General features: G+C 38.9%; 1 protein-coding gene, 1 long non-coding RNA gene and 1 other non-coding gene across 3 annotated transcripts in view; 2 read left to right on the top strand and 1 right to left on the bottom strand.

Moving 5' to 3' along the window:
- LOC103175028 (transmembrane protein 263-like) overlaps nucleotides 1-24,731 on the bottom strand; it is a 63,732-nt gene that overhangs the window by 17,232 nt on the left and 21,769 nt on the right. The gene's annotated exons all lie outside the window — the stretch shown is intronic.
- LOC103175027 lies at nucleotides 8,588-17,479 on the top strand. The gene is made up of 2 exons (XR_487427.2): nucleotides 8,588-8,806; nucleotides 17,037-17,479. It is a non-coding gene; the product is annotated as an uncharacterized LOC103175027 (long non-coding RNA).
- trnav-uac lies at nucleotides 8,896-8,967 on the top strand. Its single transcript has one exon. It is a non-coding gene; the product is annotated as a tRNA-Val (tRNA).

Genomic DNA, 24,731 nt, shown 5'->3' with positions numbered 1-24,731 from the left:
AACACACACAAGGGCTTGAAACCTTATTCCTCTGACTCAGACACGAGTCCAAGATCGATCCAGAGTTCAAGAATCACTAACCCATCACCGCCAAAACAAGTGACAAAAAGTCGTCAATTTTGGAGACATTCATTTGACAATCATTTTGTGAAAGTCAGTTCCTGTGCCATCAATCCATTTTTCATACCATTGTTGTACAATGACCTGTACATACCCTAGCTGATCTCCAAACATCCGTTAGGAAAATAAAGCTCCTCATTCTTCTCTTAGTGCCTGTATTCGATCAGCACCCTTATTCCTCAGCTCTTCTCTCTCCCAAGCATGTCGAGACCGCACTTACACAGGCATCTTACGTCAAGTTCAATGCTTCCAATTGTTTTAATCAGCAGTGAATCTTCCTGACACCAGTGAAATAGACAAAGATGCTGAAGACATTTGTTATGTGCTCCTCTCTTTTTACTTTTGATTAACAAGGTAAGAGTGACGAGTGTAATTCAACCTAGATCTACATTTACTCTATTAATGTAACATTTTAGAGCATCCAGAATTTGGTTAAATTCTTAAGTACAGCTTTCATTTTGAAGTTATGTTTCTTTGAAGGATTACAGAAAACGGACTTCAAAGTTAAGCCTGAATTCAACAATTTGCCAAGTTCTGGGAACTCTGAAGTTCTGTATTAATAGAGTAAATCTAGACCCAGGTGGAATTTGTCCCCGGATATGCTTTATACATTGAATCAGTTCACATTGATTCATTATGAAACGCCACATTTCTCACCCTGTAAATCCCAACTGACATTTATCTTCCACTGAGGTGTTCTGCTGCTTTGGGTAACACATGTTAAAAAAGAAATTAGTTCACAGCATCTTGATTTAGATTAGAAGATGCTTAGTAATGATCACTGTGGATCAGCCAGTTTCTGGCAGACATGATGCAGTATGGTTTTAATGGGAACTTGCACTTATTAGGTTGTTTTGGTGACTTATTAGCAAGGTTGAATGTGTGGTGGCCTGTCCAGATTATAATCCACCCCTATTTCCGCCTTCCCTTCCGTAGAAAAATAACATACATAAACAGTGAGTTTTGGACCAGCTAAACTGTATAAATGAAACTAAATTGTATGGATACTAATGTTACTGCAGGCTTTTTTTTGCTCCATTTAAGAACATTTATCACACCGGGGGGGGCTTGAATTGTCGCTGTGTGAGGGTTGAGGACAACGTGAGGGGGGTGGGGGGGAGAGGGAGAGAAGAGAAAGAGAGCATTAATGAACAGTACAGGAAAAGATGTCCCTCGTGAGCAACTATAAGTGTAATCGCAACGAGAGCAAACAAACTGTTTGTCGTGTAAGCCCGGCACACAAGTCGACAATAATGACTTCTGACATCGGCCATCGGAGTGAGGTTTCTGAAGGAACGTTTCGTGATTAAACTGCCAACAGGTGACGGGAGTCTACTCAGAATACACAGCAGCTTCCGAAAGGACAAAAGGTTATAGAGGAAAATACATATGGACGTGATCAATTAACACTAAATGTCTTGCTGGGTTCTTCTCATCATAAATGTTGCTCCCAATCAGGCATGGATAATGAGAAGACCAACTACAGTAATTAGATTTATTACAGATATTTATCAAGCCCATTGAAATTTACTTAGCTTCCTTGTAGAAATGAACACAGACTTGCAACAAATCTGTTTGCATTCTTCGAGAGTCGTTCTTGTTACAAACCAGACCATGTAAAAAAAAAATCATTACGACAATTAGTCCATTAAAGCTCTGAGCAATGAGGGTCGTGAAGTCGTTTCCATCTCTGGTGGCAATTGAAGAAAATAAAAACTCCAGCAGTGGCTCGGATAAGTTCCCAGGAGGGTACATCCCCAGTCCCCAAAGAACATCACTCATGTTGGGTTAGGGAAGAACAGCGGGTAATACAGTGAAAATAAAGCACTCGCTCAGCTGCTCAGCAATAACTGAGCACTCATCATTCACACTGATAGGACAGCTTCAATTCTTGATTTGTACTGGTGCTATTGCACACAAAATCTTCTCAACTGTTTACAAAGATCATCCGGATTGATACTGCAGAATTGTGGTGCACTGTTCTAGTAATATACTGAGCAACAGCCTTTCCATTACAATATCTCATTTTGGTTGGACACATCCCCTCAAGATTATTCTGACGAAGGATCGTGAACCCGAAACGTTGACTCACTTTCCTTTCTCCATAGATGCTGCCTGACCTGCTGAGCTTTCCCAGCTCTCTCTGTTTTTGTTTCAGATTTCCAGCATCTGCAGTATTTTGTGTTTTGTTCCCTTTAGATTATTGTTGCGCAAAAATGGCGAGAGAACTGAATGGGTGTAATTCATCCCTTTTTCCACCTGGCAAGATTTCACCGACCTTCTACGTGAACAGTATAGAAAGTAAAGGAACAGACTGTAAGAATTTACTCATGTATTTACATGCAGCTCACCATTACAATTTACATTATCAGACTTTACAATTTACATTTGCATAACGCCTTTCAAGACAGAAGGAGGTGTCGAGGTGCTTTACACAACTGACTGGGAGACTCAATTCTGCACTGGGCCTCACAGCCATAAAGTGAATGAGCAATTTTATTTGGGGGATTGTTGGCCAAGGACACCTGGGGAAAGCTCCCACGTCTTTTCGAACAGTACCATGGGCTCTTCAATGTCCACCTAAAGGGTAGAGGGGACCTCAGTTTAATTTTGGATCCTGAGAACGGCAGCTCCAACAATGCAGTGCACCCCCCAGCACTGTATTGGAGCGTCAGCCTAGACTGAGTTCAAAATCCTGACGTGGGGCTGGAACTGAGAACCTCGTGACTCAGAGTTGAGAGCGCTGCCAATCGAGCCAGGCTGAGATCAAGAGCAGGATTCCTGAGCTGTGGTAAGCTTCCCTCTTTAAAACACAGCACTGCACATAAAACGCTGGTTTAGTAAAGTGTTGGGGGGGGGGGCGGAAAAAAAAATCTCTCTGTTTCCCTGCCCGGCCTGAACTGCGAATATGATAAAATTATCTCTCTCCTAAAAGTAATTTCTTATTTAAAAAAAATCTTGCCTCCTCTAATGTTACTACTCCACTGAACAATTCGAGCTTCATTAAAAGCCCGAGACAAAGGCAGTGGTAATTGAACGGCTGGTGCGTTTTTATTTATGTGTTTGCTTTTCTGAGAACAACTTAAAAACGTTATGGAAATGTGAGGACATAACAAAGCCAAGAGATTTTAAGGTCTACATCACACTCACACCTAATAATCCAACTAGAGTATCCCGCTGTATGCTTCAGCAAGTGCTCACCATGCTAGTCTGTAAGCTTTTGTTAAAGAAAATCAAAAATGTAACTTCTAGAATTTTGCAAGATCACAGTACTAGTTTCACAATCCTTTCAACTTCAATAAGCACCCAAGAGTAAAAGCTCTGTCTGTGCCAAACTTGCGAAGCATGAACCAAGCATCACTGTGAATATATTGGAGTTCAGATGACAGCTGATGCCCTGTCCACAGCTTGTTCCATCAGAATTACCATGACTTAGACCCTGGAGTGTAGGGCAGCAATGTCATTAAAGTAGGATTAGACCTTGTTGTTTTATTATTGCTAAGTTATATACTTCGGAGACTGAGAAAGGCGAGCAACTAATATTTGGATCCTTTTTTCAATTACACATTCGATGAACTCATTTATTTCGGCATAGAAATACGCTCAATGTAAAATGAAAACAAGCACCTGGTTTTGAAGAGAAAATAGAGTTCACATTGTTCATTATCTGTGAAATATCTTCAAAAGGTCAACTTCCAGTCTCCATGTAAATGTCACTTTCCAATGCAAGCCACGATACAATGACATTTAAAGGATCAAATAAAAGGTTACACTATTCCCATAAATCCGTATCCTTAATTTTTTTATATTTTCCTTCATTCCTGCTCTTTACTGTATTATGCATTTTCTATGCCATTAACCTGTTCTAATTCTGAGACTACACAATCTCATAGATCTAAACTTTGGTCAAATTTTCACTCTATGCGTTTCCATATTTGGTACAGTGGTTCATACCAAAGCTTTGTGACCAAGCACTATCGATGAGACATAGTTTCTAGCACACTAAATTCATGTGCAGGAAAATTCAAAGAATTCAGAACAGATTTCTCCCAACAACAACTTTCCTGTGAAACACTTTGACACGAAAGGCGCGATAACGAAAGCAAAGAGCGTTAGTTATTACTGTACATTTTCAACGTTTGCATTTCTTCCAAAAAAAACTTTTTTCATTTAATAAAATGTGCCGATCCTCAGCTCGACCAGGAACAGTGCTACTGACATTTGCATCATTGACTTCATAGAAACATAGTAATTTACGACACAGAGGGAGGCCAATTGGCCCAGCGAGTCTTGTTGAACTGGCCACTTGTTAAACTGCACAAAGACAATACCTGCAACGATACTTCCCGGTATTAATTTTCTACTGGAGACTCTGGTGTCTAAAGTGTGCGTCACTTTCCCCCCTTTCTCCAGGTCACCACAAACCACAATGAGCAATCATTCCTTTGAGCCCTTTGAGACGTCTCGAAGACGTGATAAGGCACGATATCAAATGCAAGGATTATTATTATTATTATTATCCCAGTCAGCGCCCTCACGGAGTGATCAAGCGGCCCTATTTCCTTTCAAATCATGGATTGCGTCCCCCATTAAGCATTCCTTTCTCTTGCACGCACTTGGACTATTTCAGGCATCAAGTAAAGAGAGCGAGAGAGAAATGAATGAGCAGACAGCTCGGAAACAGGAAATGCATCAAAATTACTTTGAATGACCTTTCTGTAAAATACTCACCAACAAGGGCAATGAAAAGAGGTGAATAATTTAAATTCTAAATCCAGTGAACTAAAAACGACAGCATTCTTATCAAAATCCTTCCCTCCAGTTCTACGAAGAGGCTAATGAAATCTTGCCTATGAATAGTGTTGAAATGGAATCGAGAAAACTTTCATTTGCATACATTTCTGAAATATGACCTTCGTACATATAGGGTTTTATTAAACTGTTACACGCTGCCAAGGCAATTTATTTTTACTGGTGCCCCACTCATTCACTCACTTAAAAAGCTTTTCTTGAACACTTAAGTGGGGAAAAAAATGAGACACTGTGTTTAACTAAGTGTACTGTTGCTCAGTGGTTAGAGCACTCGCCTCGCAAGCGAGACACCTGGGTTCAATTCCAGACAGGGCGAAACCTTGGGCAAGTTTCCTTGCTCCACACGCCTAATAATAATAATCCCTCCAAAAACAATTTTCAATCCATGATTGTTTGTGGGACATTGCTGTGCGCAATTTGGCTGCTGCGTTTCGTCCACAAATATACAGTCAAATTCACTTTACAGCATATTCTGTGAAGCGCTTTGAGACGTCGAGAAGACATGAGAAGCGCTATATCAAATGCAAGGATTATTATTATTATTATTAATGTTGTACGCTCATTGTGTTACTGCAGTAGCGTGGGACATCGCAAACATACGCTGTTTCCTTACAACGTAGATTGGGGTCCATGAAACAGGTCATCAATACAAGAGGCTTTTGGTGTTTCTGGAAACAGCATCTGTGTACTCTTACTGCAGAACCTGTGTAGGCTCTTCTCATCAACCCCATCTGCTGAAAAGGACAGGCAAACATTGTTCACACCAGCACATTTGATCAGCAGGTGACACTGACCCACCTGTCTCGCTGTCAATGGTTGATTCACAGAAAAACTGGTAATGTAACGTTTGCACCTACACAGCAGTTCCCCATCCATTTGGCATTGATTTATGATTAGCCTCAGTACCAAATGCACCAAAGACAATAGTTTGAGTTTTCAGTAGGATATTCGACAATAAACACAAATTCTCTGGGATCCACAGAAGATTTAATTACTATCAGACATCGAGAAATCAATAGGCGTATCTCAGTAAGACAAGTGGGTGCACAAAGATCTTCTGTAAAGAATGTTCCTGGAAAAATTCCACAAGAAGTTAATTTGATGAAGCAATAGAATACATGCAGAGGTTTATTATGAAGCTTACTTACAGTAATTGAAAATCGGAAATGTTTATCACAGAGTTTAATATGTTGATTTTAAATATACTTTAAGATGAGTGCTTATAAACCTCTAAGTGTGGAAACTGCATGCACTAAACAGAATAGATGCCGCGTCTGAGAATGACACAAATTAATTTTACTTAATTTTGAAATTTCAAACACGAAAATGAGTGTTACCGGTTTGCTGTCCACATAAAACCCATGCACATTCTGAGGAAGAAAGGATGGTATCAAGTTCATTATTGTGCGGCTCCTTAGGTTGCAAGCTGGAGTTGAATGACAGATGGATGGAAAGATGCCATTTTAATATAAATTCCACCATTTGCAGTGCCATGAAGAGAGGAGGTATTAGTAATGTGAGAAAAATGCAGCCTAATTTGCAGATTTGCAATATTTGATCATCAAGATAATCATGGCCAACATCAGTCAACAATACATTCTGGAATGTTTTGTGCTTTTCATATACCGAAACACACTAATACTCCTTCAGCGTTGCCAGTATTTTTGAATTTCTATCAGCACTAAAACAAAATGGCATTATGCAAGCAATTTTCAGCTGACTGGATTACTCCACATCACAGCAGCTCATTGCCACACACCATAGTTGTTTTACTGGAAAAGAACAGAATGCTATAGACCTGTACACATATCTATACATTTAGCTGCAAGCATTTCCACACCCTGCTAGAAAAGCAATGGGTTTGCGATTCACAATAACCTCAGCCAAAAACCTACTTCCCCTCCACCACTGCATACGTGCTGGGCCGTTTATCAGTTAGCACATCAATGATCACAGCATTAGCATTAGAGGACACAAGGACAGAAATCAGAACATGCTTTTGAGATTGCCAGGATGCCATCAGCAATCATCCAACGCTCTGCCAGGGATAATCTGCCGCAAATAGCTCTTTGCTGTCGGTAAGCTGCACATCTGTCCAAGGAGTTATGGACAATAAAAATTCAATGTGTAGGTTGCTTTGGGCAAGTGCAAATAATTGGAACTGCTGTACCATCTGCAGTTCAGAATCTCTATNAAAAAAACACAGCCCTTCCAGTCAAATTTCTACACTATCACAGCAGCAACAACCGAGAGTTAAACAAGATAGCGAGAGCTCCTTTATACCTTGATTTCCAAATTTAATAATTTAAATTCTGACTGCACAAAGAACGATTATTTTTTCTGCCCTAAAGCATTTGTGTCTTGTCAGATGTTATTTCCGTTCAAATTTCTGAACCACAAACTAATAATGTACACCTTCTGGCTTTGTAAGATAGCAAGTGTGTATTAAATAACAGCGATAATTTTCTTTTTACCACCACTCCCTCAAACATTGGTGCGCAAGGTACAGTTCAATAACTTTTACTATTATGGCATGTCCTTAATACTACCTCAAAGGACGCCACAAGAATTTTAAACAGATGCACTCAACTCCGCAAGCTGATCTATGGTTAGAATTTGCTGAGTTTGAAGCGGTGACTGCCATCTCCTCCTGCTGTACAAAATAATAATGGAGTCATCCACTTCCCATTCACTCCCAACATACAGAATATTTGATCCAGAGATCAATATTTAAATTTTAATACTCTAAATCAAACACAAAAGGTTTTCTAAAGCATTACTTTTGACACCCAAAAAGCCTGTACGCTTTCAAATATAACCTGGAGTTGTTGGGCTATTAAAATAAAAAGTCCAGATTATTTTAAATTCTGTACGGTTTCTGTACAGAGAGAATTACTACATGAGAAGATCTAGTGAAAGCACGCACAGTGTAAAAGATTACACGGCATGCATCATTCTTACGATATCAATGGTCTCTCCATTTTACTTTTCCTTTCTCATTGGACCTTTTTACTATATTTCACATCTCTGCTTGCAGTCGGAATGGCCTAGATTCTGAAGCAACCCGAGTGGAAAATAAACTACCCCATTCATTCCTGTGATTTCGGTCGGAAAATAGTGTCTGAAGCGTAATAGTTTGTACCAAACTGATATTAAATTTCCTGGCTTAGTTGCAATACATCAACCTCCGGTTCAATTCAAAGTACAGATTCCTGGACAAATGGATGGATCCGTTTCAGGGCACTCACAGAATCTAACAAGCAAGTTACATCGTGGGAGAAGCAGTGGGAAAGCTTGCGAGGCAGTCCTCTCAATGGCAAGCTGCGTGGTTTTAGCTAGTTAGACTACAGCAGTTACCCCAATTGGGGTCCCTAAGCCTTGGCTCTTGCAAACCTGCACCTAATACTTTCCAGAATTAGGTAAGCAGGATGCATCCCTCCAGGGAGAGTAAAAAATCCAGAATCCTTCATGATATGGCCATTGACCACTCTCATGCATGATGGGATTGACTCAGTGAATGCGGAACTGAGCACTAATCATAAGGAAGAAGTCTAGAATTGCAGAACTGAGTCACAGTGGAAACGCAGAGCTAAGTACTAACTATCTGGAATGACACAATTTGACTCGACTTAAGGAACAAGTAAGCAATGGTAAACTTGATGTCTATGATTTGGGAAAAACAGGAAATAGACGACAGGACACTTGACACATCTTAAACAATCTTAGTAACAGTCCAACGCCTACATGACATAAAGGATACATACATAAGAGCTATCCATACTATGATAAACAAGTAATATACTAAAGGATAGAGTCCTTACTTTAGCTGAGCTGCAGGCAATCAAGACAACATCTATCCCAGCTTCGAGGACAGGTATGTAATACGCTTTCTGTCTGTACCACTAGCTAATGCAATTTAACTGATTGTGTGAAGTTTCTCCTGTATGAAGTCTATCATTATGGAGTCCTGTAGCTCAGTGGTTAGAGCACTCGCTTTACAAGCGAGAGACCTGAGTTCAATCCCCGGCAGGTCAGGGCGAAACCTTGGGCAAGTTTCCTTACTCCACACAGAGCCTAATAATATTCCCTCCAAAACCAAAAACAATAATAAATTGGTCATTTTCAATCTACGACTGTTTGTGGGACATTACTGTGCGCAATTGGCTGCCGCGTTCGCCCACAAATATACAGTCAATTCACTTTACAGTGTGTTCTGTGAAGCGCTTTGGGACGTCCTCCTGACGTGAAAAGCGCGATATCAAATGCAAGGATTATTATTATTATTATCAGGTCCTAATAAAACTATTGGACTTAATATTGTTCATTGTCATGATGATTTGAGAGTGAGAATAATTTATTGAAGAACTCAAGAAAACATACCTCGGAGGGGCAGGTGAATGAATCAGCATTGAAAGCATCATTTACCTACTATCCTTGGCAGTTTTAAATGTTTAACTTGTCCTCATCTGTCAGGCCCTACATGCCCTCCCCAATTCTAATACAGTACACTGTTAAGGATCTCTAGAGTGTATATGAAGCAGGGATAGGAGTACTGGAATAAATCACTATATGTTTTAATTTGAATCAATACATTTTTGTAGCATGCCCACAGAAATGATTACTTCCACGCAGATTAACAGCGACGTTCTTTTAGTAATAGAAGTGATCGTAGAGTAGATGGATTTAAATGCCGCAAACAAACAGTTGGTGGTTAAGAGTAGTTTCTGCAATATCGGCTCATGCTGTGGACTGCAGTTTGCACATCTGTAACACCAGCAGGTGTTTCACAATCATTTCAGAATATTTCCTTCACTCAGAAAGAAGCATCCCATTTCCTGTGGATGCTATGTCAAAGACGTTGCTTCCCATAACCCCACAGCAGTTTTCATTTCCACTGGTCCATATGAACATGTCAAACCCAGGCTGGCTACTCATTTGCACTTCGAAGAGGAACCATGGTTGTTAATCTGCTCTTAGCTCTTGTGCACCTGCTCCATTAAAGCGCTCACTCTTCAGGGGGCAAGTCAGATAATAGAAAGAGAAACGAGGAAGGGTTTTTTATAAAAATATAATACCCCTAAAGAAGTGATAGACAGTGTTAGGCAATGGTAATGGACAACATAATATGATGACTGATAAGTAGATTCTGTTATCAGAGTTTTATCATATCGACAAAATTAGCAATGTATACCAACACACAGATTATTACAATACATTATTAAAGGATATGGAGAAAAGGCCAAATGATGACTGCAATCTTAAAGGCGTCATCTTCCTAAAGTAAAAAAAACATGCAGTTTTCCAACAAAACCTCATCTTTGGCAGCATTTAGTATTAAAACGTGGCAACATTTTTAAAGCTTTTTTTTAAAGTGAAGTTGACGCGGGGATTCACTTCAACATAGGATAAATAATATACTTCAGCAGTGCAAGTCACAATGAAGTTAAATAATTATTAAAATTATACAGTGCTATGAATGAGCGGCAAGGATTAAAGGACAATTTATAGGGGTCGTAGAGGTGACATGATATCAGTGTCCAGCTGACTACTACTGCAGCCAAAACACCAAAAAGTTGAGGTTAAAGTGAGCACATCAGACTGAGGCAATCGGCGCCTCCAATCAACCAAACGAATCCCAGAGACAAACCACCCTGCCAGCAGACAGAACCAGACACTAAAAATAAAGGCACAAAAGAAAAATTAAAACCAAACTGAAAGCATTCAGTTGCAGTTTCCATTTCCACCAATTTGAGGCTGAACAAAGAAAAAAACATCCAACTCATTTGAAATAAAAGTTACGTTAAATAGGCACCACAAGCTGTCTTTCTAAATCTTTCTTGTGGGTTTGTATAGCAAAAATATTTTTTTAAACATATTTGACAGGCAGATTGCAGCTAAATGGATCCTGGAGCTGTAAAAGAGAGGCCACTAAAAGACATTTGTACGCAGATCAATATATAATCACTGCAATATACAATGCTCTGTCACGACAAGATTTCATTCTATTACCAAATTTACTGATGACTTGCACTCCGTACAAATCAATGTACTATTAGAGAAGAACAAAAATCTATACATTATTTACCTGTACATTGTTCATCACGTTTTAATTTGTCACTTATCAATAAATAGCGATAGCATTATCCTTTATTTAAAATGCTTGAAAAAATAATTTAATAGCATTGGTACTCAGTTTGTCTACGTACAGATCTTGATCTCTGAAAAATAGAGATGATGTTTTGAGGCAATGTGGTAGAAAAATACTTGTTCTACCTTGTGACTCCCAAGAAAATAGAATGTTTCAAATGAAGTGGTACTGGCTGTTTAAAACAGATTCTCCTGTGGATTTTATTGCCAAATAGAGCTTTAAAGGCCATGTTACATTTTACGGCAAGAGTATTAGAAAATTTAGGGCGCAGAATGGCTCAGTTGGCAAGGACTAATGTGGAACAGTAAAGTCCAGGATTGATGTGCTGAGTAACTGATCTAAAAGGAGGCGGTGTGTAAAAATTACTATCAATTAACCTTAGCAACCTCCCCAAAATACCATGCAACTCTCTTTTGTAGCCGTTTCTAATAAATCAATGTAAAATAAACTCAACGTTCAGATGTACACTTCAGAAAATTTGCCTTTGTGCTGTCAAGCCTAAGTTTCCATCGATACATAATTAATTTCACGACAAACGTGTAAGCAGTTATCAAAACTGCTTGTGAACTGAGCTCAAGCAATACGTTTGCAAGTGCTTAAAATTGCTAAACATTTCACCACACCAGGAATGGGATTACATCAGTCCTCCCACGCACAATCAATCGCCATAGTTACTCACACATCTCACCTATTCAAACAAAATCTAATTAAAACTTTATTTTAAAAAGAGAATGTGGAGTCCTGTAGCTCAGTGGTTAGAGCACTCGCTTTGCAAGTGAGAGACCTGAGTTCAATTCCAGGCAGAGGGCGAACCCTTGGGCAAGTTTCCTTACTCCACACAGAGCCTAATAATAATCCCTCCATAACCAAAAACAATAATAAATTGGTCATTTTCAATCTACGACTGTTTGTGGGACATTGCTGTGCGCAATTGGCTGCCGCGTTCGCCCACAAATATACAGTCAATTCACTTTACAGTGTGTTCTGTAAAGCGCTTTGGGACGTCCTCCCGACGTGAAAAGCACTATATCAAATGCCAGGATTATTATTATTATTATTAGAATAAGATCCTGTTGGATTCGACTGAACTCTTAATTTTTTTTAAATAGAAACAACTTAATTGGCCAACGCACATGACAGGAAAAAGCAGAACCTGGGATTTTGTAACCGAGAGAATTGGTTTGTGGATCAGAGGGCAGAAGCTGTACTTATCAATGCCTGATGACAGCTGTCTGCCAACGTTGCAGGAGGTTCAAAGCAATCGACTGTCCTGTGGCTCCATTGGGGAGTACCATTAATTATTTTTACACATTTGGATTTGTTTTGAAAATGTTTTTCTGCGCTCCCAAAATGAAGGATGTCATCGCTGGGAAATGCGACTTTTATTTTGCTTTTTCCTCTCCTTATGTTCGTATTAAGAGTTTCTCAGGTCAGGGAGAAGCACAGCAAGAACTGCCTCTCCTCCGCCCAATAATGAGCCTTAATTCCAACCCCCACCCCCCCCCACCATTCATTCCCGCTCCAATTTCCCAAGCCCACCATCTCTATAGTTAGATTAAAAGTAGCCAATGCAGGACTAATTTTCGTTCAATTATGGCACTGAGCTTCACTCGGAAATAGGTTGAGATTGTCCAAATGAATTCCATATCACATTCTAACCTTCAGCAAAGAAAAGGTTCTCTTTTCTTATTAGTCTGGGCTAGATATGTATGAATCGAGGTCCCAGAGGACAAAGAATACTGCGCAAACTCAGGGAAGCATCTATCCTCTCTCTCTCACCCACCCCACCCGATAAATTTGTAATTGTGGTGTCAGCCCTCTCTTTTACAAAATAATAAATTAAGTCTGACCCATTATCTAGCAACACACTGCAGTAATAAACCATCAACAACACGAGGTAAATAACAGTGCATTTTACTTTCTGCGAAGGTGATGATTTCCTTCACATGTATCGTCAACTAAACATCGTATGGAACAAAGATTTGTCCATTTTGTTTGCTTCTCTTACAAAATAGTCACTACACTTTACAGCAAAGCTTTTGAAGCACTTTGAGATGTCTCCCCAACAGGAGAAGGCAGTACTGTGTATCAAATTCAAGGATTGTTGGTCATCTCCAGAGTGTGAGAGTCACTTATTTAAATCAACATATCGAACTAATTGCCACATTAATGGAGACTGTTCAACATTTCCATTGCTTGATAAACTTGCTTTACACCCCATATAACAACTAAGTGTTTATAATAATAATTAGTTATTATTATTATAACCACTAACGGTATTTAATCATTAAGGATGCCTTTGTCATATTTGGTTTACGTTATCTGTTCTCTCTTTAAAACCAGTGGTGTATTTCTTAGCAAATAGGCAAATAAATGTAGGATGCTGAAGATAAACTACAAAAGAAGTTTCTGTTTGAGGTTTTCACAACCTGCTGAAATGAACACATAATTAAATGAGTCCGCATTTCAAACCATTACAATTAACTGGTCTAAGAAATAAAGAGTGGGTATAATAATTTTTTTAAAAAGCCTTACATTTTATATATTAGTTGAGACATCTCAAAGAGCTTCACAGAATATACTTTAAAGGGAATTGACTTTGTATATTGTGAGCGAAATTATGTATAGAATTATAAGTACTGGCAATCACACTCCAGAGATATCCTAGTTAATATCAAATGCAACTTCATTATCACATTAAAGTCCACACAGTATCCCTCGTCAATTCTTCTTCATGAAAGAAATGCAAAACACCATGGTGAGACACACATGGACTAAGAAATGACCACTATTACTGTAAAAAAACTCTGGTGCTGTTTGGGCTTGCAATCAGACACTCCTCTGGATTGAAGAGGAGCTGTTACAAGCATTCATCGCGGATGTCATTCTTGCTGCAAAAAAAAATCTGTGTCCAACACTTGTGTGATGTCGTGATGCACGTTGGAAATGACATCCATCACTTGCGCAAGTGATTTAACTTTCCTCTCCAAACCAGCGGCAATGCTCTTTGAGACTGACATTTGATCTAACAAATTGTACTTAGTTGTGACTTGACATTTGAGTAATTATGGAGCCAGTCACGTTGATATGTGACAGGAGAAAACTATTTCTGCTGCTGTAGTGCAGCACAAAAAATACCCGTACTCTGCCTGCATCCGTTCACACTCCTTTGTGGCCGCCAATATAATAAAAATCAATCAGAACAACTTGTGATACACAACTCCCTCGTGCTATCCACACTGAAGGTTTACATTTGGCTTCAGTAAATTAAAACATTCACATTTACAGGAATCAGATATGATATTAATATTATGATAATATTAAGCCAAAGGCATTTATGTTAAATAAGCACTATTGTGTTTCCACTTTGAAATTAGATTATACATTATCTCACACGCTAAACACATAAGTAGCCAGTCAACTCCTCTGGTTTACAAGATTGCAGAGGAAGGCTTTAAAATCCTTACTGTGGTTTTCAAATCCTTCCAAAGCGTCTGCCTGCCCTACCTAAGTAATCCTCTCCAGCCCCAGATTCTACCCCATACTCTTTGCCCAAGTCTGGTCTACTCTCTCTTCCTCCCACTGCACTTCCTGCACTCCCTCAAGTCCATATGAACCTTAACAATAACCAAAATTATTGCAACTGTGCTTTGAAGGGCTCAATCGCAGTTTCCTGCTCAGTAGTTTAATCTCATTATGTGAATTTAATTTAACATTTGAATAGTCAGGAAATGGAATACCTCTTTGCTCACAACAAACACTGCAGTTACCAGAGGAGTATCAGCAAACTGTGTTACTGTGAATTATTGACATGACTTTATAGTGTGTAACAAAGCTTTCCTAAGGATGCTATAATTTGTCCTGTGTAACACAATCCCCAATAATAAGGAAGAAGATTAAACTGCCAATAATTTTCTATTCTAATGTTACGCCTACAGTGCATTTAAGTTGATTGTTCACAAAAGTTTCAACTTCACATCTGATTAAATGAACTGTGAGATTATTATACACCCACTGAGTGGTACACTGGGGAGAAATTCTCTAATAAGTACGAGCTCTGGAAGAACTATGATTGGAGATGGCACAGGAATACTGCAAACAGACAGAACATGAGATCTTAAACAGTTTCAAAAGTATTGCTGCTGTGTCATCCCACGTAAAGCATTTGTATACAAAATAAATTGCAAAAGACTTCTTTTTTGCCAGTCAAAATAGAAACAATACATCATTAGCTTCTCCTTATGTGAATACATGAACTACAGGCTACAGGACAAACTTGTTCAGAGAAAAAAAATTGCTTCTCAAAGCTAGTTCATTTTGAGACAGAATGAGAGGATTGCAATAGTCACTTCATATTAGCTTTGTCCTCTCAAATCCAACCCAATGAATGGGCCGAAAGGTCTTCCCTCTCCACCAGCTTCACAGATAATCGCTGCCAAACATGGTGGCTGTAATTGCAGGCGAACGCAACAATCAATTTGTACACAGCAAAGTCCCACAAATAGGCATCAAGTGAAAGGACAATTTATTTGGAAGATTATTGGCCAGGACACCAGGTACAACTCTCTTTTGAATACTGGTTGGGAATGTTAACATTCACCTGAACAGGTCAATATGGCCTTAGTTTAATGTCTTACATAAAAGACATTTCTTCTCTTCTCCCAACCCACTCTCCTTCTCATAGTGGAATTATAGTGGCTCAGATCCCAATTAGGACTTAAATCCACAATCTTTTGACCCAGAGGCAGAAGTGCTACCAGTTGAATAAGAGACGATATCATGTCAACTCTTTGTGGAAATAGACAGCAGTTGTATAGAGAAGGCCAAGTGTCGAAATATCCCAATTTTCAAGCAGATGTCCAATGGTATTGAGGTATATTGTTACATTAGAATGATATATATAGGTATACTGGGATGACCACTATGTCCTTCACTGCCGTTTCTAATGTTTCCAAAGTGCAACTTCATCCATTAAATCATTCATTGTGCCTCGCATTTGATGCTGACCTTACGATAACGCTTCTACAGAAGCAATGGATTTGAGTTTGTGTCTCTGCTGCCACAGTCTACTCAATTTATTATCTGATCAAAGATGGGACGTCCTCCCGACGTGAAAGGCGCTATACAAATGTAATCTTGTTGTTGTTGCATTGACTCACTATGCTGAGCTACGAATCACATAAACTATAAAATAAATCACTTTACATAATGCAAAGCCTGTTACCACAAATATATGAAACTAAAAATAATATTGCTATGTAGGAGATTCAGATCCATATGTTCATCTACTCGCTGATACTTTCTTTGGAAAATGAGCATGCAGAAAGCTAAAGTTGAAATGGTAGGACTGTGTGTGGGAAGAGATGAAAGAAAGAGTGACAAATGATAATCAAATGTGAAAGCACACACAAATGAGAGTGCAGAGGTGAGTCCTGTGCTGTCTATGACCATCATGATGGCTTTGTGAGCTGACTGCCTTTCTCTGATCAGTATGAAAGCTGAACAAGTTTTACTTAAAAAAAATAGAAATATGAATTCAGCTGGCCGGGAGATACCATCATTCTGAATTAAAACTTTCATTACCTCCAAACCATTATTCACATTTTGGGGATTATGAAGCATTTGTATTTAGTTTTCTGAGATTCTGCGCACCAGACCTGATTGTGTTACTAATAATGTCCAACATAAACAAATGGAAAAGCAAAGCTGATGGTTTTCACTGAAACAGTCCCACATTAAGGTAAATTTTATGAATCACTGGCCCTTCAAATTACTTCTTGCAATATATGTGAGCCACCAATGACCATTGCTAAGGTATAGTGTAGTATGCTTACCCCTCTCCCTCCATTCCAGCAAGATATTAAAATTGGTTACATCCACGGCTGACTTAATCTATTCAACTCTGAAATTGCAAAGAAAGTGTATGAAATTCAGAATTTCTCTCATTATTTTTCAGGGATCGCTGAACAAGGATATCAGACACGGGTGGGAAAAAAAATGAAGAGCAATCTATCAAAGTCGAAAAATACAAACATAAATATAGTATTTCCTCCTGCGGAAAAACGCTCTTACCTCAGCAACATGTTTCTTCATAATTATCCACCCAAAAAAATAAAACGAGACACTGAGAGGCAAGGGTTTTTCTGTCTATTTTAAATGCAAGGAGGCAGAAACCAAAGTTGGAGTTGGAGCGGGGAGCATGGCAGATAAACTGTGGTCCCTTTATACTCATCATTTAACAGTTTTTGCAACTCCCAGTTCTCAACTCTTTTTATTTCCGTGTATCTTTCATATTTCTATCTGACCTTTAATCTAATCCGCGGGAACTGTATTTCTTGCGAGTGTCTCATAGGGATACATTTTCCTTCCACAGTCAATTAAAATGGTCTTTAAAACCAATTTTTTTCTTCAGTTTTATATTCTCTTTGTGCTGCCCACTTAATCCTCCCTAGAACTCCTCTCAAATTTTGCTCTCCTAAAGCCATGCACCTCGGCACTGCCATGTTCATTAACATGTCTTTTCAGAATGTCCTCCTGAAGAACAGAAGGGATTTGTTGCAAAATGATCATAGCCTAACACAAAATACCACAAGGAAACATTATATTTTGAAGTCTGATGATGCTGGGCACCCTGAGTTTCAGAGAAACCTATATTTTGTCACTATATTATGTTAAGACTTTCAAGAGGTTTATGATAAGGACCATGTGCGAGATCCCCAGGCCAAAAAAGTGCACAAGGTCATGCCAACACTTGCAAACAGTATGTCGGATGTGATCTTTGTCTGATCACCTGGTAATTGCGGACCTGTAATTAACAATAGTAAGTCACATCCCCAAATCCTCCTGCTGCTTGACGCACTATTTCTCATTAGCTTAACACTGCATCAGTACATATCATTCCTGGGACACATACTGTTAGAGCAACGTAAAGCCAGCACAGAACAGGCTGAGTGTCATTGCTGTGGCAGGTAGCAGTGCCCGTTCTATCGTTATTATGCAACATGTAGCTAGAAAGAAACAGAAGTTTAGTGATTTTCCCAAACCAAATAATTATCAGTCTGTATAACAATCCCAAGTGATTATCTCTCAGGCTGAGTAACAATAAAATGACAGGCACAGCAGGAGAATGCTAAAATTGCTCTTGGCTCACGAGAGCAATCCATATTAAATTCAGGAGATATTTTTAAAATGTTTATTTCTCACTCTTTAAAACAATGTAAATTATACACCAAGGCATTAGATCCTTGAAAAAAACATTTCTTTTTTTAAAAAAAACTATTACCACCAGCTCAAAGATTTTCTTTAGCGGTGGCAATCTACTCATTGAGATAATAGCACAACTTAATGATTCTAAGTCTTTGCCATGAGAATTCTTCTTTTTTGGGGGATGGAGGGATGGAGTGCAAGGATTAATACCTATATTATTCAGGCTATCTTCACTAATTCTACTGGTCTGCACAGTTTTGACTACTTATCCTAGAGGCAAATTATGTTTCTTTTCTGGAGCTAAGAGCATTACAACATCACATCATCGACAGACAAAACCTTTGAAGTTCTTAACAGTGATGGGACGTGCTATTCTTTCTTAAGGATTCCCACTTTTCCAGCAGATTTTCAACACATTTTTGCCACTGGTTTTCCAATCACCAAAATTGAGATACTGATGGGTTATAATGATATTTTCAGTTTGAGCAGAATCTACATGAGAGGTAATGAACCATTTGTCTGCTACTGCTGATTTTGGTCGAAAATCTACCTAAGCAGTGATTCAGTTGGCTTGACATTCACGATGTCTGCAAACGCACAGACTTTCAGAGAATAACATAATGGTCACAGTGACAATCCCTTGAAAATGTGCAGCAGTCGGAAGGTGAGCAGGGGATGTCAAGTGAAGCTTTTGTGCAGTTTCTTGCAAATTGCAAAGTTCTTCCTTGCGACAAAGCCAGCAAAATATTCAGAAGAAATGGGAATCAGTCTGATGATGTACTCAGTTGAGCGTGACATAGTGAATCTCTGCTTGAGGAATCATGACTGTTGGTGCAAGCTATTTTTATCAAATCATCATCTATCAGACCATAAACTATAGCTCTTAGTAACCAAGAATTGTACCACAGCAGGTCACTGAACACACAGGATTATTGTTAAATGGGTGGGGAAGGAAGGGTGGGAAAGGAGGGAAGGAAGGAAAGGAAGGATCTGTCAATGCACCAGGTCAGTGTTAACACTAAATGTGCTCCACTGAATCCGACACTATTTCAAGTTATTTGAGGAACAGAATAACTTTAGGAGCTGACCAGAAACAGTGGAAGAATGATCTGACATTGCTGTACTTATACGGCATAGTTGCTGCTTGTCAACAAAGTCCTTCTGTGACAACAAATTTCCAATCCTACTTTCTGGGCTGAATTTGAGAAGACAGACTAGACTTTAACACAGGACCCCAATCCAGGTCTCCTTGTAAAGGAATTATTTAATCCTACTGAAAACGAACTCACCATTTATTGCAATTGCTAACAGCATTCATTGATTTTTGCAGCTCAGTTCAAAGACCGGGTTTGTGCACAACTTTGTAATGTATATCGATCAAATTTGGAGTCATTGTAAATTGTTTTGGCTTGACAGCACTACTTGCTGTTTTAAACCGATATGTATTCTCACTACACTATAGAATCATATTATGATCAGTTCATTTCAATGCCCTTGGCTCAATAGTGGTTTTTTTGGGGGGGAGGGTGCAAAATGTTGATTACAAAGAATGTACAGTACGGAAACAGGCCACTCTGCCTAACCAGTCTGTGTCGGTGTTTATACTCCACGAGTCTTGACCCATTCCTTACTCCTTCTCATACCCCTCTATTCCACTCTCTCTTATGTGAAGGTCCAGCTTCCTCTTGAAAGCATCTGCACTGTCTGATTCAACCACAACTTCCACATTCACACTTCCCTCTGTGTGAAGTTGTTCCTCCTAAATCCTCTTTTCGATTGCCTGGTCGCTGTGTTATTTATGTCCCCTGGTTACAGACTCCCATCCGCACTAGCAAAGTTCCACAAACAGAAATGGGGTGAACGGCCAAGGTTTGGAAGTGAGAGAAACATGGCAGATCAGGTGCTGTTTAAGCAGATGTGTTGTAACAAAAAGACGTCAAGGGCATCATGGCGTCAGTAAGGAATTATTACGTCCATGATTCACAGAGTTTTCCGCAGAGAAACAGTGGCCTTAGTTTCAAATCTGAAGAACAGATTAAGACAGTGCACTGAGGCAGTTTGTTTCAAACAACTAGGTAGAAAAAAAAGCAGAAACAGAGGAAAGCCTAACAACATATCATGTTGGACCTACTAATAGTTATATATGATAAAACCGATTGGACATCAAGTGATAGCCGAGTAAAAATATCAAGCTGTTGCCCCATTGTATGTTTAAAACAAAACAGGTCAATATTCCTCATTGCAGCGCTCTGGGAATGAACACCTACTTTTAGCCAAGAAAAGCATTCTGCATTTTGCTTCACATACTGTATCGATTAGACTGAAGAGCAGACTGAGAAACGAGTGATGGTTTACACAGATCAGTACCCGGACGTCAGCTCAGTTCATATGCCACTGGTTCACCAGTAATAACAACTATTTCAATTGTTTGATGCATCGACTGATCTAAGTGAACGCTCATCTGACAACAACAACAAATCCGCGTTAAATCCCCCATTAAAATAATTACTTGCAGACGTGTTGCTGGTGGCAGGTGGCATTCAATTGCATTATTACACTAGTTCCCAGAATTTGATTTAATGCTCACGATTATTCTGCAGTAGCAATTTACACAATAATCCTGGGCTCCCACCACCATAGACACTAGCATTTATTTGATCGCTTGCTCTGATCCATCATAAAATCGATTAATGCAAACACCTCAAGTTTTGCAAAACTGCCTCATTCTAGGCTATGCTGTTGCCTAGGGATAATTTATCTCTCACCACCCAAGGCTCTTAAAGATATGTTAAACATGGTGAAATGAGAACACACACCTGTATATGTTTGCCTATAAACATGTAAAGTGACAACAGATTGCAGTGAATCCTGTTATTAACTTTGAAACATCGTCCCAGCTTGAAAGGTGAAATATCAAATGCAAGTATTGCAAATATTATTATTGCCAGCAATTTCTTCATCCATCCACACACACACACACACATACATATACTCCTTTCAGTATGTTGGAAGAAAAGATATATTCAGTGCTGGAATTATTTCTTTTAAAAAAGCCATAAAATTAAAGTTATATAAGTTAGCTTTATGTCCCAGTTCTCCGTGAGGTAGAAGAGGCAACATAATACAAGTATTCAAAGTTAACGCAAAAATATACCCGAACAGAATGTGATCAGCTTAGTAAATATCCCTAACCCTGCAAAGGATAATATACAAGGCTATATGCAGCTTTAAAGACAAATATAACCTTTACTTCCAGATTTAGAATTCATGCGCACAGCTCAAATAGCAAACACCTGGTCACCTGTGTAATGTCTCCAGGCAGTATTTTCATTTATACAGTCAAATGAACTGATAAAGGAGCACTGGGAATACTGTGCAAGACAGACTTGGGAAGATTGTCAAGATATAAAGCACCAACCAAGCTTTTTGTAATAAACCAACAATGTTGTTGATTTTATTCCTGGTTTAATTTTGAAGCCAAACTATGAAAAAACATCAGATTTGTGTATAAAACACATTTTCTAGAAATCAGAACCTGTACGTTTCTGTGCCCAATGACTCCATACATATAATGTTGGGAGAAGTCGATATGAATGTCAAATTTTCATAGAAATTTAAATATGTTGAAGAAAAATGAGATCACTTTTGGAATTTCCATGCCGTGGAATGGAACGCCTTCAGCATTCAGTGTCATCATCAAGATGGCCCACTCTGATTTATATAACAAAGATACTTAGCATTTACCAATCTACAGCATGCATTTTTTAAAAAGGTGCTTTCTCTTTCCAATTGATGAGTAGTTTTGGTAACCTTCTGATCACTGGCCAACTAAATCTCTTCCCAGCTGCAAAAATAACGTTGACAATCATGTTGTTCTGCTGCTGGAATCACGGTGTGAAGTTTCGTGCTAGAAATCGGCTTGCTGGAGACTGTCACCATTTCTCATCTCTTGCTGAGGTTTCCACCTGTCCTATTTGGCTGCATTGCAGCAAATAATTCAAAACAGTAACAGCAGGCAGTACAAAACATGTTCAAATTAAGCAAAAAGGTGTCATGATCATGGTTTACCATCACATTTGTAATACAAAGTGTAAAACTCCTGTTAGAACTACAGGGGGGGTTGAGCAGAATGTTTTTAAGACAGTCAATTATATTAATTGAAAACTACCAAGGTCTGTTCTGACGAAGGGTCGTGGACCCGAAACATTGACTCACTTTCCTTTCTCCATAGATGCTGCCTGACCTGCTGAGGTTTCCCAGCTCTCTCTGTTTTTGTTGCAGATTTCCAGCATCTGCAGTATTTTGTGTTTTGTTCAAGGTTTCATTTTGTTTTTGAAGCTCAGGATAGCTGAGGGTGTCCCTAGCCATTCCCTCTTACCTCCTTTAAGGCACGTATCAAGACCCTCCTCTTCAACCACGCCTTCATCTCCATACACTGGCCATCTTTATAAAGTTACACCACCTTTCAACTTTTATCGAAATGTCCTCAAGATATAACCTAGTGTTCATTAACTTTGATGAGAGCAGCTTCACGTTGTCTGGAAATCTCCAGTGAATGATCAATAATCACATCCTTTTACCTTCTCTGTCACTGCTAATGGACACCGCTTCCATTTTGTACACATTTACTGTTTTGTGTTCCAATATGCATTCCTTAGAGATAAATGTAATCAGCCACTCTGCTCCATCTACCTTACATTTTATATATTTTCTTCTTATGTTGTTGGGCTCTTCGCATTAGACCCACTGTTTACACTGACAGTCTTGAGCTTAAATGCCTTACGTGAACAGTTTATTTCATGTTGTCTTACACACTAAACTAACAGCTGGATTAAAACCGAAAGATGCACAATACCTGAAAGAAAATATTATTTTGTCAGTGTGCTATAATCAAGCTTGCTTTTTAATTTTAAGTGCATGACTGGAGAAACTGTGAGCACCTGGTAAGGAATCATTTGCCCAGTGTGAACCAATTAAGTTAGTGGGAATGAAAACACAGTTGGCTTTGCTTTTACATTCGTCACTTGCTTTGCATCCAGCTGCTTACTAAAATACTTGTATGCGTAATATACAGCAGCAACGTTATTACAGAGGTCATTGCAGGCATAATGAGACTTTTGGTGTCAATCATCCACAACTTGGTAATGATGAACAATAAGCACCGAGGGCTAATAATCGCAGCATCGTTAAAAAAAAGACGTGTGTGTTTGTGTGTATGCACACACAATTACGTTTTACCAAGTACAGTACCTTCAGTTATACAAACAAACAATTTAAACTGCAATTCTATTTCAACAGTGACAGTGCTTTTGACGAATACAATGAATTGATGGAATTATCAGTGCACAGTTTGCTTTTTATATTTTTTTAATAACCTGACTATATTTATCTACCATTATAAGACACTGTATAAGTGAAAACTGTTTGGGCTTAAAACACCTACCTTCTGAATTATTGGGCTAATTTATTTTTTAGTTATTTAAAATCTTTATATTGAGTAACTGCCTTTTAGTGATTTTTAAAACAGAAACACACAGCTGAGTGGAGGTTTGGTTCATTTTTTCCGTATAAACTGGAGTGTTACTTATTTGAAGTAGGTGGAGAGGGGCGGAGATCTGAGAGAGAGAAATTTGCTGCCAATTCCTTAATGACAGGGAGACAACCACAAACCACGCAAAGACTTTTACAAAAGGCACTGACTGCAAGTATTCTCCTTCTTAGTTAATTGGCTACTCCCTCCGGATACAATCATAGTTACTGCAAGAAAAGCCTAGGAAGGATATAATGGAAATGAAAAGGGTGAAAAGAAGAGAATCTCTCTTCAAAAACAAATCCCTAACCACAGCAATGTACCCCCTCCCCTATACATGACATCAGGTACAAATCACTCCACATCTGTAACTCCGTTATAAGAAAATATTTTAACATTGACAGTGAGAACCTTAGAATTAACGTTTGGTTGCAGACTCCTTATATACTTCAATAACGGGCATTAACTACAACAATAACAACTTGCACTTATATAGCGCCATCCACGCAGGATAGGATCTCAGAGCGCTTCAAAGCGCTTAACTAATTGGTAAACAGATGTGGATAAAGTCCGTCAAATAAAAGTTCTACAGCTCTTCATTTCTTAGGAACTGCAGAGGAATGTTAAGTACTGTATATAAATGCAGATTTGTATTCATGACTCCCATTAGCACACTGCAAATCAATTTTCCAGAATCCTGCCAGGCCTGGCTGCTAATTAGTAGATCATTAGACAGCTAATTTCTCACTACAGATTAAAATTCACCCGCCACCGCCGCTCCACCCCAACGTCGCCAACATAATGAGAAGAATTCTGATCAACATCCACGTGAATACTCCCTGGAGGGGAGTGCAGAGTTTTGCTTAGCAATTACAAGCACTAGAGATTTTGTTTAATCAATTTACTTTTTGTTTC

Source organism: Callorhinchus milii, unplaced genomic scaffold (assembly GCF_018977255.1).
Source record: "Callorhinchus milii isolate IMCB2004 unplaced genomic scaffold, IMCB_Cmil_1.0 Scaffold17, whole genome shotgun sequence".
Taxonomy (NCBI): Eukaryota; Metazoa; Chordata; class Chondrichthyes; order Chimaeriformes; family Callorhinchidae; genus Callorhinchus; species Callorhinchus milii.
This window is presented reverse-complemented; position numbering and strand designations above follow the sequence as displayed.